The sequence below is a fragment of the Protopterus annectens genome, chromosome 8.part0, assembly GCF_019279795.1.
Source record: "Protopterus annectens isolate FY-2018-M chromosome 8.part0, PAN1.0, whole genome shotgun sequence".
NCBI lineage: Eukaryota > Metazoa > Chordata > Ceratodontiformes > Protopteridae > Protopterus > Protopterus annectens.
In genome coordinates, this window is record NC_056741.1 from 857,470,306 (window position 1) to 857,483,759 (window position 13,454).

The window sequence follows — 13,454 nt, forward strand, 5'->3', positions numbered from 1 at the left end:
TTCAGCTGGAGATTCGTTAAAAGCCTTGATAAAGGCTGATTTCGCCTCCGCTTGTGTGGTAGCTGTATATTTAACTTCCTTGTTGTAAAATGTTAGAGTATTGGGATATCGCATCTGAAACCTTATGTTCCTTTGGATGAGAAACGAGCAGAACGGAGCCATTTTTCGTCTATTTTCTTTTATGACAAGAGGGAAGTCTTGGGAAAAAGTAATTTTATGATTTTTCCACATGAAAGGGTTGTGTTTTCTTGCAGATGAAAGGATCTGTTGTGTAACCTGATAATTGAGAAGTTTAGTGTACACTTGACGGGGCATAAGTGTGTCTTGGCGCTTACGGAGTGCCCGGTGCGCTCTTTCAATGATTATTTCAGGCTTGTCACCATCCAGCTGTAGAAGGGCTTCAAATATTTGTTTTGTGATAGAAAGTAAGCCCTGATTATCATAGTTCTCAGGTAGACCCCTTATCAGGATGTTGTTTCTCCGGCTTCTTGCTTCTAGATCAGTTAATTTCAGTTGTAGTTCTTTTATGGCAACAGATTTGGTAGATAACTCATCAGAAAGTGATTGTATTAGATGTTCATTTGACTGTGTTTTAAGTTCAAGTGTGTCCACTCTATCAACAATTTGATTAATAGACTTTCCTATATTAGAGAGTTGTTCCGAGAAGTTTTGTATAGCTGACTGTATGGGAAGTAGGGCCTGTTTTAATTCCTCCATATGAAAACTGGTATCCTCGTTAGAATTAAGATTATGTTTGCTAGGTTCAGATTGCTGTTTGTTAGTTTTTTGCCTTTTTGAAATGTTCTCCTTTTCTGGTGAAAAAATTGCTGAAGATTTGGCTTTTGTTGTTTGTGTTTCCATAATAACAGGATCACTTGAAGATTTCAGTTGCCTGGCCATGTGGTCTTCGGAGTGGTAAAAGCTGTATTCCGGCCTTGTCAATCTCTGTGAGTATGATGCTTTGAAAAGAAATCTAGATTTTGTAACTTAGTTTTAGCTTTTTATAGATCAGGAGTGCTGTAGAGTCCAAACAGATCAACAATAAAAGATTTGTCCTTATTTCTGAGAGCTTCCCGTAGCTTTAGAAGGATAATAAGCTTGCTAATTGTAAGTTACAGTAAGGAGCTCTGTGTAGATGCAGTTCACTAGCCGACCACCATTTTGGAATCACTCCAAAACAAGTTATCTTTCAACACTGCTACTGAACCAGAAACTATCTTGTATTGTAAATACTCAACACTGAAAAATGTTCCTCTCCAGCAGAGGCTTTTTTGAATTACTTCATGACAAAAGCTGGCAAAGACGCTTGGTATTTGGGGCATTTTATGGAAACTAATGCAAATGGAATGAAAAAAACAATTGCATTATATGTATTGTGCTGAATCCTGATAGGTTGTTGTACTTAATTCTTTTTGTTTGCTTTATTTTGTTGGAAATCAACTAAACCGTGCAAGTACTGTGCTTTTCAGACTTGAATTTCAGAGTGTTGCTACACAGGATTTTCTCCAGGATGGCAGATTATCTTTTATCTAAACCGTCAAGCACGTCACTTCATTATTTTTTTAGGGACTTAATGAACCTGTTTTCAGTTTGAAATCCATTCCTTATTGCAATATTACCAGCTTATAATTTTTTAATGTAACATAGGAAATTTATTCTTCAAGGGCAGCAGGCACTGAATTTGTAGATGAAACACTAAAATATAAAATTGTTTGCTAGCAGCAACCTTTTCATTAGTTACGGATCTCTTTAATGTGGAATTATTCAGATGACTTTTACTTCTGCAGAGATTGTGCATATTGACTGATATTGGTGGATTGCAATGACCTTAAACCTCGACACGGCTATTAATAGGACGTGCTGGAGAGATAGATTCATCACCCAAAGACTCCCTATGCTGTGGAACAAAATCCCGGTACATGTGAGGCAGAGCACCTCGCTGGCCTTGTTCAAGAGAAATCTTGACCAATGGATGGGAGATCGCAGATATACCCCAGGAATTACCTCAGTGTCACTGCTCGACAGAGGCACAGCAAAATAATGGGTATAGTTCCCCATACTACAGGGGTGGCGTAAGCCACAAAACAATGGGCTAGGCTTATAAATGCCCTCGGGCAGATAGCCTAGTATGAACCTATGAACCTATGAACCTATAAGAAGTTTGAATGGACTTTTATGGCTGAAACATTCTCAGTTGGGCAGTTTTGTTATTATTGGTTAATATGTTTTGTCTCATTGCTTACTCTCTTACTAGAAAAATGTTCAAAACTATACATTTAAAACATGCTCTAACAAGTGCTGCTGTATTATGCAAGGGATATAATTTGATTACATATTATAATCTACTAAAATCAGGATGGTGAATCAAAGAACTTTAGCATGGTCCTAAAAATGTGTGCAACGGGAGTATGATTTGAAAACAGCCCAAAGGTAAACAATCCACCACTAGCCTATGATTTGAAAACAGCCCAAAGGTAATCTTAATCCACCACTGGCCAGATGCAGTTTTTTGAATGTGGGTTTCAATGCTGTTACAGCGAATGTGAGTTTCAAAGGCAGACAAGTTTAATGCCAAGTCTGTTTTCATTGCGAGACTGTATTACTTTGTTTAGCACATCTACCAATATTTGTGCTATAAAATTTGAAATAAAAGTTTTAAATTAAATCCAAATCTCTGTAATCATTGTAGAAGTAAAGCAGAAAACAGTATGCATACAGAGTTTTAAACAGAGTTTATGGCAACTGGGAAGAAATGGAGAAATAGCCAAGTAATGGGACACTGGAATGGCAGTGTGGGAGGGGTCGGGGTACCAAAATTAAACGCATTGTGCTTTCACATAAATGTCCAGAATTTTTGACATGAAAAGTTGGCAACCCTACTCATCAGTTTAGTTCAGCTATTTAGGCAATGGATTGCTTTGGTATCTTGTTATAGGGCTTTGGGAAGTTAATGACAAGCATCCAACTTGGTTCAGAGAGGATGGAGTACACCAAATGATGTTTGGCTTCATCCTTTTTAATGTATGGTGAAGCTTGTTTTGGGAGTTTGGGTTGGATTTTGGTATGAAAAAGGGGGGACAGCCTGGTCAGGCTGGTGGGCAGAGAAGAGGGGCAGGCTTGTCCCTCTTGTGTTCCCCCTCTGGTGTTGTATGTTTATTTCAATGGCTTGGGAAAGGAACGTGAGTGGTTTGATGTTGATAAGTAAAAGTAAGCGAGTGGAAGTAAGGATGCTGGTTATTTGGTTGGTTGGTTAATTCAATAAATGGAAAATGAAAGTGAGTGGTGGACACTGCTTAATAAGTAAAATAAGTGAGCGGGGGTGAGTATACTGCTTATTTGAAGGGGATCAGGACAAATGCCTATGTCTTGGCCTATATACCGGTAACATTTGTTTTAAAATAACACCTAGGCTTGCTTTTAGGATTATTTTGTCTTCAATTCTATCCAGCAAAAAAAGAGGTACTAATATCTATGGCTGTCTCCAAGCCCTTGTGTCATTTCTCTCACTAAATAACTGAACTCTTGTCTACAGTAGCTCCCCCAGCACTCTGTCCATGCTGATTAAATTTCTGGAGAAAATCTCTCCACTTTGCTTTAGAAATTTAAGTAACATTCTCATAGGTTACCATATACTGCATAAAGCTCCTTGATGCTCCACGCATATAGCATCCTCATCTGTATGGTAGACTCCAAATGGCCTCCATTACCCACAATCTAAATACGGAACATGTAGGGTCATGCTATCCCACATTATACTGACTACTTTACTAGTACTTATATCTAGTGTATCAGCCCTAACATTTTACTGTACCATATTTCTTTAGTAGCACTATTCCCATACCTAGGCTATCTCCCACCACTCACTCTGGCTGAGCTTGTATTTAAACTGCCAATGCCTGTGGTAGCTTAGACGTCAGTGTCCTAGTCCACAGATATTTCAGTGCATTTGTTTTCAGGTCTATGGGGAAGGGTTATTTTAATACATCATATGCAGCTTTCCCTGTCTCATATTATATTTTAAACTGACCAGGTCTAGAGTAGCACAACTGTCAGTATTATAGCCCCCAGATCATGTCTAGAGTATCTTAATTTTCAGTGCTGTAGCCCCAGATGCTTCAGTGCATTAACTTTCATCTCTATGGGGAGGTAGTGTTTGGATTACTACATTAAAGTGCTTGTCTACACTTAGCCTTAGCATCCCATCACCGAGCAATTTATGAATAAGCTGCTTTTACACATCATTTTAAAGGTTATTTGCACTCTGCTGAATAAGCATGATATACAGATATGGCATAAATGTCATACATGTATTCTTAAATCCAGCAGATGAAAGACAAGCAGATAGCATTTCATAGCATGAGGTGGGATGGAGGCACATAAAAGCAATATTGCAAGTGAATTGATAACCCATGTCCTGCATAACTGCATATTTTAAAGAACAAATCAGGGTAACACATCCTGAATAGGGTTGTATAAAGAGAGTCATCACCAGCGCAATGGCTTATTTTTTACAGACTGGCAGAAGGCCTTACTATGACATGGAAGAATGTTCATTGGTCTACTCTGCTCTGCTATACTGTTTAGAGAAGTAATGTACTTAGATGTTTACACTGTTCTTCACTGAAAAATAGTTAGAAGGATGGAGTTTCTATAAGCATGAAATGCCATCCCACCGGCTATAGCACAGCGCAACTAAAGTGTAATGGATTTCTGCCTTAAAGCACCAAATCATTTTATTGTATGATCCTAAACTGTACACTCAGACTATCATCAATGTTTAGTCAGCCTCTAACAGGGGAAAAGGTGGATAATGTGAAGTTAGGAAGTTTAAATATTACTATTACAAGGAAAAATAATATATAGTCTTTGTGTAGATACTATAGGAGGCAAAGGAAATACTTTTTATAGTATCTAGCTATGGGTATCTTTCATGAGCACTAAAGTACACCCAGTGTATTATATTTTTATTTCACTATGCCAATCATCTTAGCTAACTTACATTCATTGCTTAAGGTATACAGAATGAAGCAAACGTTCTTTGCTTCCAAACAGTTTAACAGCACCTGGTATGCATTCTCAACCTGAGATCATATTGTACTGTTGTGACATCAAAGGATATCCAATGTCAAAAACTACAGTATTTGTACAATTTTATGATTTACAGTATATCAGAAATTTGTGAAAGTACATAAATAAAGTTGGATTCACTCATACCTGGTGGGATTTGCTCCCTAGTTGAAGGTAAAGTGCATTTTTAGTATCAACATCTGTTTCTTACAGATGCACTAACAGAGACTTATATGGTACCAAAGATAGGGGACCTTTTGTAAATTTTATGTATTGTGCAACTGTTGCACACAGCTTGTGCATGTTAAAAGTTGCAGAGAGATAGTAAGGAGGAGACAAAGTGAGTTTGATTTTGCTAATGAAATTTTATTGACACTTGCTACATTATAAAGCCTTTGTTTTGAATATTTCTACAGGATGTTTTTGCTGTAATAGTTATAAAGTAGTGTGCAACTGCAAGGCAGTAGCAAAAGTGAGCATGTTGATAACCTGTATATCTGAGGGTGGGGTGGAGTCAAAGGAAAGCAGGAATCCTCTTTTCTACTGCACAAATTTTTGGTAAGGCCCCATCTGGCATGCAGTTCTGGAAGCCATATGGAAAGGGATTGGGATGGCTAAAAAGGTCAATAAAAGAACAGACAATGGACATGGGTTTGGAAGGATTAAATATACACAGAGATTTAAAGTGGTGAATATTTATTATCGTATTAACAGTAAAATGGGGAATTACCTTTCTATATTTTGTTTCTCCTCCACTGCTAGCCAACTATCTACTCTGCCATATTCCTGAGGGCCCATTTCCTCTTCATGGCCAAGACTCAGAAAGAGGATCCATAATCCAGCTAGGCATCAGGTGATGTTATAGTGTGGCCATAACCCCACCCCCTGAATAGTAGGAGATGTGACCACCACAGGACCCACTATATCCTCTAAATGTGAGCACATACTCGCATGCACCTGCATGGAAGGCTACTGTCAGATGGCAGCTCTGTGAGCTGAATACAGTAATCCCAGGTCACATATGCATTGCTAGCCTTCATCCAGGGATCACGACAACCTGTAATCTGTTCCACTCCTCTTTGTGCCCCCCCTTCTACCCAAGGGCATGCCCATTGTCTGCATGTTAGCTCCAGCAGTTGCCCAGGCTGTTAGTTGAACTTGGGTCACCTGACTCATAGTCGGGGCTTTAAACAACTATAGGAAGAGAGGAAGAAAGGTAAATTTGATATGGTAACATGGCATAAATCAGGTAGAGGTAACATACTTGATCTCAAAAGAAAAGGTGAAACTGAGATGAAGGGCCTAAACTAATAGCAAGCTGCTCAACGAGAATTGTTATGAGCATAAGGAAGTATTAATTCACATAGACTTTATAGGAATCTTAGAATGCGTATACATAAACACACACACACACACACACACACACACACACACACACACACACACACACACACACACACACACACACACACACACACACACACATACACATATATTTGGCTATCAACAAAGGCTGACCTAAACTAAGAGCCAAACAATACAATATATTGACTACTAAGCTAAGCAAAACAAAACAAAAAAATTATAAAGATTACCTTAACCATAAAAAAAATTAAAAAACCCCAAAAAGTTTTTCTCCATATGGGGAACACCTTCTTGCACCCCCAGTCTTGCTACTTTGCATATATTAACTTTGAGATTGCACAACACTGGGGAATAGAATGTTCCTAATTGCCACTGCACCACGATCAAGCACAACACCAACAACTTCTATGAACAAACAGTCAACCTTCACTGGTTCATAGGTAAGTACTAGGCCAGCTGCCCTTGTGGAAACTGACACAATTTCCTTTAGTGAGAATCAAAATCTGTATCTATTGTCTGTGAGGTAAATACCTTAACCATTATACCAACTCCCAACCCTTTGCAGAACACTGTAGTCCTCTTCCTGTGCATTCGTTCCTTTTAACACATTAAAAACCTGGTCAGCCTTACATGATGTCAACCAATATGATTACACACACTCATATGCTTACGAGTGTATATGTATTGGCATATAAACATGTGTTTAGTCTTGGCCATAAAATAAATTATTGCACTCCTTTTCAATTATTTGCTAGTTCTGGAGATTTATTCTTTCATTTTACTTATATATGTAACATGTGTATATACATATATGTGTGTGTGTGTGTGTGTGTGTGTATGTACATATACCCCCCCCCACACACACACACACACACACACACACACACACACACACTCACTCACACACGGTTCATTTAAACTTAAGTTAATTTGATCTAAAAAGAAAAATATTGGTTCATATGACAGAAAACTCAGTTGATCTGAACCACAGTTGATTGAATCTCATTTGAATGAAAACTATGCTAGCCTGCAGAAAATTACTGGTGGCTTGGTTTTGGAACATAAAAGTTATAATGTAAATTATTATGAATTATTAATCATTAATTCCCTTCTAATGCCCACTGTTCAGTTTTACCTTTGTCTAGAAGCTTGCTTGTAGTATATTTAACTTAGGGGCAGAGGGGGCTTGCCCCTACCAAAAAAGCTTCTGGAGGTATACTTAGTGTATATGAAATTTTCAGTGAAGTATATTTTGACAATGTAGTTTGAAGAAATGAATTTTAGAGGAAATGAACCACATTTTTTTATTAAGTGAGGTGGTGATGAAGTTAAAGAGAATCATATATGTATATATAATGTGTGTGTGTATGTGGGTGCCGGCACATTCTGTGTATGATTTATCCTCAGTTAGTTGACTAAATTGTACGTCGACATCCTAAAGGTAAACCACTCTGTGTTGAACAAAACTTGGACAACCTAGTATGTATGTGCTGAGGAAGAACCCTGATGCATGCAACTTTAAAATGGTGTTTTTTTTGCAGGGGGGGCAAGCATCCCTATACCCCCCTCGCTAATTATATATACTAACTATGAGATTGCACAATCCCTGGTGAAAGGGAATATTCCCCTATTCAGTGATTGTACATCTCACACAATTTCTGCTATCAGTATAATCTACCAAATGCGGTCAATTAAATGAATATTGACCGAAATTCCTGTTGACCAAACCAATGGAAGCTATATACGTAAATATATATATATATATATATATATATATATATATATATATATATATATATATATATATATATATATGAATAGACAAGTATTGTACGGGTGTGGCAGGTTGCAGAAGGCCTTCCTGCAAAAAATGTTTTGGGGGATTTTACTGTTATTGTTTGTGCAGTCAAGTAAATGTTTTGATGTTTTGGGGTTCAACTTTCTTACCATTTGGCTAATGATAATACATTTTTATTAGTGTGTGTACTGTGCAATGTGCATGTATACTAAACTATACATGCATAACATGCACATATAGCCATCATACAGTACAAGTTCTAGAAAGTGACATTCTGCCCATGTTCTGATTTTAACTGCTTAGGAAGATAACTGTAATCTACAACTTGAAATGGAGCAAGTCACTGAGTTCACTAAATTTGAACAGTATTGTTTATCAAAACACATATCTTTAAATGCATTTTCTGAATAAGTGTCAGTCATTCATCTCTAACACATATAACAAGAATGCTGGGGATTTCGTTCAGATGCTTTAATACATGCAAACACATCAGGATAGATAGCAGCATCATTAAATAAGAACAAACTAGATAACAGGCAGACCTTATATACATACATGCTTACATCTCAACAGCTAACTACAAAATGGCAGACTAGCTTGCACGTGCTCAGTATTTATACACTTGTTTAAGCTCTTTGATAGCTTTTTAAAGGTATATACACACACATATTGATCTACAATAAGGTTGAAACACCCCAACATCAGCACTTAAAATGTTAACAGAGTATAATGAAAAAAATAAATAAATCCACAATAGGCTATGTTTGCTGAAAGACATAGCCTCAGAAAATGAAAATAAAAAAAAAAAAAAGAAAATTTTTTTTTTTTTGCAGGACTTCAAGAACCACCTGAAACCTCATATCTTGATAACTAAATATCCCAACTCTGAGATCTCAGAATAATGGGGAAAAGGCATATTTCTCTACCTTGTTATTAATGCAGTGTTACATGAGTGTTGATCAGCTTTCCTAATGACCAAATTAAGTAGGCAAGAAAGCTGACAACGTTTAGAAGAGTTGCCTAATTTAGCCAAAAAAAAAAAAAAGCAGGATAAATTTCAAAATTGAATTCAATTGTCTCTCTGATAAGTTATATGCTAGAGGATATTCCCATGAGTTAATTAGGGAAGCTAGAAATAAAGTGGAAAAGAATTTAAACTTGAATATTATAGCGAGGGTTCTGTTGGGGGTTTGAAAAGGCAGAAGAGGAAGAGAGCCATTTTCTCAAATGATCAAGTAGAGGTACAAGAGGACATTATATTTTTTGTCAATAGGTTTTCAGGTTTTTCACCAATATTGAAGAATTTGGTGGATTCCTTGTGGCCTATTGTTAGTAGAGATGATAATTTAAGGGACGTATTACCAAAAAAAGTTATGTTCTCTTATGGAAGATTTCAGAATTTAAAGGAGTTGTTAAGAAGTAAGAATAAAAGTAGGGAGATAATAAATGCAGGTGCATATGCCTGCGGAAGATGTAAAGTTTGTGAAAAGATCAGGAATTTTGATGGCAAGATGATAAATGGCATTATATATAATGCGATTGGCCATTTTGACTGTAATTCCTTTGGTGTTATTTATGTGATTGGTTGTAACTGTCCATCACCAAAATGGTATTTTGGACAGACTAAAAGCAAGGTCAAACTGAGAATTATGGAATACCGTGGTGACATAAGAAATGTTAGGTTGGATAGCCCCGTGGCCCATCATTTTCATGAGAAACATGGAGGTTTGACTGAAGGTTTTATTTTTAGTGTCATTGCTAGACCTCATGGGGTGGGGCTAAGTTATAGTCATTTCCAACAAAGGTTATTAAGAATGGAATCAAGGTTTATCATCAATTATAACACTCTTTATCCCAATGGTATGAATTTGGAAGCATAGGTAATTTCAAATAATGACATCATTAAATTATATATTTTTTGATATTTTGATAATTGCAGAATAATATAGATAATTAAATGTATTTTTGTAATATTTTTTGTAACGTGTTTTAAAATAATGTAAAGTTGGATAGGAATTAATGAAGTCAGATAATGTATTTTGAAATATTTGAATATTTAAAAGTTAATTGATTAATTAAGCAGCAATGAGGGGTTGCTTAAATATGACTGCTGTTCTTGTGTAAAGTATTCCGTGAGAAGGCGGAGGCCGAGGTACCAGAATCATTAAAGGATTTATCAGTGTGCAGTCTGTGCTGCGTTCTGTGGTTTTTTGGTGTTTTTCTATCGTTCTACAGCTTTTACAGCATGGATTGTGTTTTTCAGCTTTCCTAATGACCAAATTAAGTAGGCAAGAAAGCTGACAACGTTTAGAAGGGTTGTCTAATTTAGCCTGACTCATTTAAATACACTGTCCTACAACCGTTGTCGTATGCAGTGTAGTGCAGTATGCCCCATACTCCTACTCAGGTCCTCTTTCTTGCTCCATTTGCTTTTACAGCAGACATATCTCACTTTTTCTTTCTTTGAATAAATTTGTTTAATGCTGACTAAGGTCTTTTTCTGACTGATATGCCAGTAGAGTTCATAGATTACACCTTATATGTCTTAAAGCATGCAGGCATTTATTCCCCTGTCCATGTATATCATTAAGCTTATTTTGTACAGAAATATTCCTTGAACCGTGGACTTCCTCTTATTAATTTTCTTACATCTGGCAATACTGCTATAATACTGATATACTATTTTCACCTCTCCTTAAAATAATGAATTCATACATCCTTTTTCAGACTTGTTATCCCTTTAATAAATACAGCTAGGTAAACTCTGAAGTGCATCAGTTAAAAGGGCACATCAACATCCTTTCCTGTTTATTGTTGCTGGTGCAATTTTTCTTCCAGTGAAGACCTCTGTAAACCTACAGGTGCACTTTTTCTGTTCTTAATAAGGATTTTTATTAAGATTCCTACTCTGTTCTAAGCAATTCACTGTTCAATAATATTTAACGCCATTATTAGTAGTCATCTGTCAAAATGTACATGCACAACTAAAAATTAAGTCACCCTCTCTTCACATTTTGACGCAAGCTGCTGTGATCTGTCAAGTTTTAGCCCTTGGCTATTTTCTTTGTTTTTCTTCAGCAACCGCACATACCTTTAGATGATCATTGTGCAATCTCTTCTGTATCTAAGAGTCATTGTTCTACTGATGTCAAATAAAAAACAACTTGCTATTTGGGCCCTCTTAGTACCGCTACTAAGAGCTGCGTCTTTTTTAACTGCTGCTCCTTAATAATGACAAGACAATGGACTTATTTTTCTGCAATACCCATAAGTTTACAAAATCTTATCAGGCTAATATGTCTTATCTTTACTATGCATCTGGTCAAAACTGTTCCATGATTAAACTACCCTGAAAAATGACTGAATGTCCAGATAAAAATCTTTGACTTCCTTAATTGTTTACATTTTCAGGTGGGTAAGCAGATCAGAGCAATTTGCAGGATTTCATGCCTTCTCTGGCAACCAGTTTAGTCCATGGCAGTTGGGACTTAACATCTCACTTTGATATACACTTCTCCAATTGTTTTGCCCTCTTCTACAAATTTAAATGTTTCTTCCAAACAAAAGAAACAGGATATGCTTCACCAGTCTCACTGAGGGATAAAGCCCACATTGCAGCCGTGGTGACCTGAGTCCAACTAGTGGCTAGGATGCTTGATGTTGCAAGCAGGAAAGGTGGGCGTGGTCATCCTGAGGAGGGGGGGAGGAATGAAATTCCTGTCTGGCTATTGCAACTACACTAATAGGAGGGCCTTGGTTTGGAAGTAGAAGGCCTTCATGATGTAGATAAACAGTGCCTGGAAGACAAGGTCATAGCCACTCTATCCGGTGACTGTAACCCCCACTGGCACATCCTGGGGAGTATGCACACATACTTAGAGAGGGTATTTCCAGCCTTTGTAGTGATGCAAGGGCAGGACTAAGCCATAAACTAATAATAATAATAATAATAATAATAATAATAATAATAATAAAAAAAACATGCTCTCATTGTTGGGATGCTGATAAGAGCACGAAGCACCCTCAAGGCTGCCTGGATGATGGCCCCTCAGATAGTGTAATGACTGGTTGTTGGGAGGCTTGATGATCAGCAGGCATGAAGACAAGAATTATCATCATTAAAAAAAAAAAAAAAAGGCAGACACTCATACTCTTCTGAGTGTATCCTGAATAACATGGCCATAGGTTTTTCCAACACTAAAAAAAAAGCATACTGACCGGCTGCACCCATGACATTACTCACACACATATTATTCTTTTGATCTTGTTTACCTCAAGAGACATATGACAACCAGATCATCTTGTATCAGTTACTCAGTTATATGAAATGCTGCCCTGCTTTTTTCATGCATTTATTTAATCAATCAATCAATCAATCAATCAATTTGCACTCAATTGCTGGGAAAGTCTGACTGGGTTGAGAAGATTCAGTGGATAGATAGGCTTGTAAAAAAATATTTTACATCTAATCTAGCCCCTCTTCTTATTGTGCCTGAAGTATTCCATTACTCCATACCCTTTTACATATCTCTCTCTGTATATCTATACATATATATATATATATATATATATATACACACACACACACACACACACACACACACACACACACACACACACACATATATATATATATATATATATATATATATATATATGGGTCTACTTCAAATTAATGAAAAAACACTCACCCAAAAATGAAATCGCTGAGACAAAATTGCCAAAACCGTATTTTAATGAATGACCAGACTGCCAAAACTTCCAGGGCAAGTATACAGTTGTCCAACATGGGGGACTTTGCCCTTTTCCCCACTGTAGTGCCATGTCGGAGTTGGCATATTTAGTTAGGGGGGGCTGTGGGGGGCACAGCATTGGTTGGAGATAGTGCAGTGTGTTTGTTTTTAAATCTGAAGTAGACCCATATTATATATATATATCTACACACACACACACACACACACACACACACACACACACACACAGACACACACACACACACACACACACACACACACACACACACACACACACACACACACACACACACACACACACACACACACACACACACACACAGTGTCAGTGACAGCACAAATATAGATGTCTGTAAGGTTGAAGTTGGCCTGAATCTCCATTATTTTTTTAATTTAAACTCCAAGAGTTAAGCAGAGAAAGTCAAATTTTCTTTGAAATGGAATTTGTTGTGTGGCCATCAACATGAGTT

General features: G+C 37.0%; 1 long non-coding RNA gene across 1 annotated transcript in view; it reads left to right on the plus strand.

The window, feature by feature from the left end:
* Positions 1–13,454, plus strand: part of LOC122809113 — a 171,399-nt gene that overhangs the window by 101,063 nt on the left and 56,882 nt on the right. The window contains exon 3 of the long non-coding RNA XR_006365862.1: positions 870–947. This is a non-coding gene — a long non-coding RNA (uncharacterized LOC122809113). The remainder of the gene's footprint in view (positions 1–869; positions 948–13,454) is intronic.